Source organism: Notamacropus eugenii, chromosome 2 (assembly GCF_028372415.1).
Source record: "Notamacropus eugenii isolate mMacEug1 chromosome 2, mMacEug1.pri_v2, whole genome shotgun sequence".
In the NCBI taxonomy this organism is placed as follows: domain Eukaryota; kingdom Metazoa; phylum Chordata; class Mammalia; order Diprotodontia; family Macropodidae; genus Notamacropus; species Notamacropus eugenii.
The window spans coordinates 203,043,000-203,047,602 of record NC_092873.1 but is presented as its reverse complement, the minus strand read 5'-3'; the positions used below and the strand labels follow the sequence as shown (position 1 = coordinate 203,047,602).

Sequence of the window (4,603 nt, the reverse complement as noted above, 5' to 3'; positions counted from 1 at the left end):
GTGGTTTCCACTCTTCTCAACCAACAAATGCCAAGGACAACTTAGAAGGTCAATAGAAAAGATGTTAGACCTGGGTAAGAGAGGAGCAGGGTCAAGCCCAAGTTCAGCAGCTACTTCCAGAGTTATCAGCCTACAGACAGTGGGGGGATTGAGCTGCTGATCAGAGGGGCATTGCAGGGAACTGTTTGCTGACTCTGAGGAAGAATTCTCTTGCTTTGCCTATACTTAGATCTGAGTCACAATTCTTGATGGTGGCCCTGGAGTGAGGAGGAGTATTAATGTGACAGAGCTTGTGGCAGCAGGGAGACAGCATTCTTCACACAGTTCCAAGGAAGAAAAGAGTGCTTGTGGTCACTGACAGACTAGAGCACAGGCCAGGAGAGGAGTAAACATCTCTCCTTAGAGCATATCAACTTGGAAGAACTGAAATTTTAGAGGTATCTAAAATTAGAGGTATCTCTGAAAACAGCTACACAAAATCCCTGAAGCTTGGGACAATACACCCTCCACACTAGAAGCACAGTCCTATGTTAACAAAGTACTAAAAAGTCAAGTAATTGGCAGAAACTGGGCTTAGACAATATCTTATACCTTATACCAAAATGAAATCAAAATAGGTGCACAATTTATATACAAAGGCTGATACTATAAGCAAATTAGGAGAGCAAGGAATAGTTTACCTGTCAGATTTATGGAAGACAAAGGAATTTGTGACCAAACAAGAAATCAAGAACATTATGAAATGCTAAATGTTTAATTTAGTTATATTATATTAAAAAAGTTTTACACAAACTCAATGCAAACAAGATTAAAAGTGACGCAGAAAACTGGGAAACAATTTTTATAGTCAATGTCTCTGATAAAAGCATCTTTCTAAAATATATAGAAAACTGAGTCAAATTTATAGAAATGCAAATCATTCCCCAATTCATAAATAGTCAAAGGATATGAACAGGCAGTTTTCAGATGAAGAAATTAAAACTTTCTGTAGTCATATAAAAAATGTTCTAAATCCCACTATTGATTAGAAAAATTCAAATAAAAAAATTCTAAGGAACCACCTCACAACTAACATATTGGCTAATACGACAGAGAAGGAAATTGATAAATGTTGGAGAAGATGTAGAAAAATTGGAACATTAATGCATTATTGCTGGAGCTGTGCACTGATCCAATATTCCAGAGATCAGTTTGGAACTATGCCCAAAGAGCAACCAAACTGTGCATACCCTTTGATTCAACAATATCACTACTAACTCTGTATTGCAAAGAGACCATAAAAAATGTTAAAAGGACCTACATGTACAAAATATTTGTAGCACATCCTCATGTGTGGGCAAAGAATTGGAAACTTAGGGGATACCCATCCATTAGGGAATGGTTAAACAAGTTGTGGTATACAAATATAATGGAAGACTTATTCTATAAGAAATAACGAGCAGATGGATTTCAGAAAAACCTGGAAAGATTTACAGTGCTTTGCAATACCCCTCTGATCAGCAGCTCAATCCCCCCACTGTCTGTAGGCTGATAACTCTGGAAGTAGCTGCTGAACTTGGGCTTGACCCTGCTCTTCTCTCACCCAGGTCTGACATCTTTTCTATTGACCTTCTAAGTTGTCCTTAGCATTTGTTGGTTAAGAAGAGTGGAAACCACAACAGATACCAGTGATTCAGACTCCTGAGTCCTGCTCCAAGTTTTCTAGGGCCCAGTCTATGCTGTTGCAACCCATACTAGACTGTGTTTCTCTCCCATCTTGGTGCAACAGACCCTTCTTGTTGACCTTCCAGGTTGTCTGGGCTGGAAATTTGTTTCACTGTCATTTTGTTTGTTCTGCTGCTCAAGAATTTTTTTAGAGTCATTTTATAAGGATTTAGAGGGGGTTAGAGGAAAGCTCAAGCAAGTCCCTGCTTTTACTCCTCCATCTTTGCTCTGCCACCCCCATCCCCAGCTCTGGTCTTTTTCTCAGGAAAGTATGACAGTCCCCTATTTCATTTAATATCCATCTTTTACCCTGGAAGATTATGCTCAGTTTTTCTAGATAGCTGATTTTTGGTTTCAATTCAAGCTCCTTTGCCTTCTGGAATATCATATTCCCAAGCTCTTCCATCATTTAGTGTAGAAGCTCTAAGTCATGTGCAATCCTGACTGTGGCTCCTTTATATTTGAACTGTTTCTTTTCTGGCTGCTTGCAGTATTTTCTCCTTGATCTGATAGTTCTGGAAGTTGGCTACAATATTCCTTGGCATTTTCATTTTGAGATTATTCTCAGGAGGTGATCAGTGAATTCTTTCAATGACTATTTTACCTTCTGGGTGTAGGATATCAGGACAGTTTTCTTTCATGATTTCTTTTTTTTTTTTTTTTCTTTAACGTGTGCACTTTTATTTGAACTGGTCTTAAGTCAGTGTACAGGTAAAGCTCCTCCCCTCCCCCAAGTACTGGCACCAATCTCATAAAACTCGCAGGGAGACTGTGAAGTCTTGTCTTCATTCACATCTATGTTGGGGGCAGGGAGGGAATTTAGGGGGCCATTCAATATGGCTGACAATTTAAAAAAAAAAAAGGAACAAGTATTAAGGCGGAAGATACAAAAAGTTTTTTTTAAAGGATTACATTAATTTACATGTAAAGCAATACTAGTACCTTCCCCCTCCCCCCCTCCCCATCTGGATTTGTTACTCAGCTCATTACAGAGCTAATTTCTCTGTAACAATGCATTATACAATATTTGGAATGACTATTAAAAAAAAAACATAAATGTACAATCAAGAGTCCTGAAGACGCACTGTAGAACTTTGGGGATGTTTGCCTCCAACATACTTAGACTGCTCATCACCTTCACCGTTCCAGTTTTTAAATCCTGAGTCAAGCGCCAAAAACAAAACAAAACAAAACAAAACAAAAAACAAATAAAGCCATGCCAATCTCATCTCTTTTTTTGGGCAATTATCATGTCACACCCTTTTGACAAAAAAAAAAAATAAAAAAAAAATCAAAAAACACACAGTCCATTTAGAAGCATTTGCGGTGGACAATGGAGGGCCCAGATTCATCATACTCCTGTTTGCTGATCCACATCTGCTGGAAGGTGGAAAGAGAGGCCAGGATGGAGCCTCCAATCCAGACAGAATATTTGCGCTCAGGTGGGGCAATGATCTTGATTTTCATTGTGCTGGGAGCTAGGGCTGTAATCTCCTTCTGCATCCTGTCGGCAGTGCCTGGGTACATGGTGGTACCACCAGACAATACGGTATTGGCATACAAATCCTTACGGATGTCAACATCACACTTCATGATAGAGTTGAAGGTAGTTTCGTGGATTCCACAGGATTCCATACCTAAGAAAGATGGCTGGAAAAGAGCTTCTGGGCACCGGAACCTCTCGTTGCCAATGGTGATAACCTGACCATCAGGGAGCTCGTAGCTCTTTTCCAGAGAAGAGCTAGATGCAGCAGTAGCCATCTCCTGCTCAAAGTCTAGGGCGACGTAACACAGCTTCTCCTTGATGTCACGCACGATTTCCCTCTCAGCTGTGGTAGTGAAACTGTACCCTCTCTCGGTCAGGATCTTCATGAGGTAGTCCGTCAGATCATGGCCAGCCAGATCCAGACGGAGGATGGCATGGGGAAGGGCATAACCTTCATAGATGGGCACAGTGTGGGTCACACCATCACCGGAGTCCATCACAATACCAGTGGTACGACCAGAGGCATACAGGGACAGAACAGCCTGGATGGCAACGTACATGGCTGGGGTGTTGAAGGTCTCAAACATAATCTGAGTCATCTTCTCTCTGTTGGCTTTGGGGTTCAGGGGGGCTTCTGTGAGCAGCACAGGGTGCTCCTCAGGGGCCACACGGAGCTCATTGTAGAAAGTATGATGCCAGATCTTCTCCATGTCATCCCAGTTGGTGACAATACCATGTTCAATGGGGTACTTCAGGGTCAGAATACCTCTCTTGCTCTGAGCCTCATCCCCCACGTAGCTGTCTTTCTGGCCCATACCCACCATCACACCCTGATGTCTGGGGCGCCCAACAATGGAGGGGAAGACGGCCCGAGGGGCATCGTCTCCGGCAAAGCCAGCTTTGCACATGCCAGAGCCATTGTCAACAACGAGAGCAGCAATGTCATCATCCATGGCGAACTTGGAAGTGGCAAGTTTAAACCCTTAAGAGAGAGAGGAGGTGGTGCCGCACCTGGAGGCAGGGGAGGGCGAGTGCACGCTGGGTGGGAGAGCTCACAGCTCTCTTTCATGATTTCTTGAAAGATGTTCTCCAGACTCTTTTTTTGATCATAGCTTTCAGTTAGTCCAATCATTCTTAAATTCTCTCTCCTGGCTCTATTTTCCAGGTCAGTTGTTTTTCCAATGAGATATTTTACATTTTCTTCTTTTTTTATCCTATTGATTTTATTTGACTGATTCTTGATATATCATAGAGTCATTAACTTCCGCTTACCCAATTCTAATTTTTAAGGAATTATTTTCTTCAGTGAGCTTTTGTACCTCCTTTTCCATTTGGCCAATTTTACTTTTTAAGGAGTTATTTTCTTCAGTGGATTTTTTTTCCCATGTGATCAGTTCTGTTTTTTGAATATTT

General features: G+C 41.5%; 1 pseudogene; it reads right to left on the bottom strand.

Annotated features, from left to right (window-relative positions):
* Window positions 1-2,347: 2,347 nt before the first annotated feature.
* Window positions 2,348-4,245, bottom strand: LOC140526720 (actin, cytoplasmic 1 pseudogene; annotated as a pseudogene).
* Window positions 4,246-4,603: the final 358 nt, after the last annotated feature.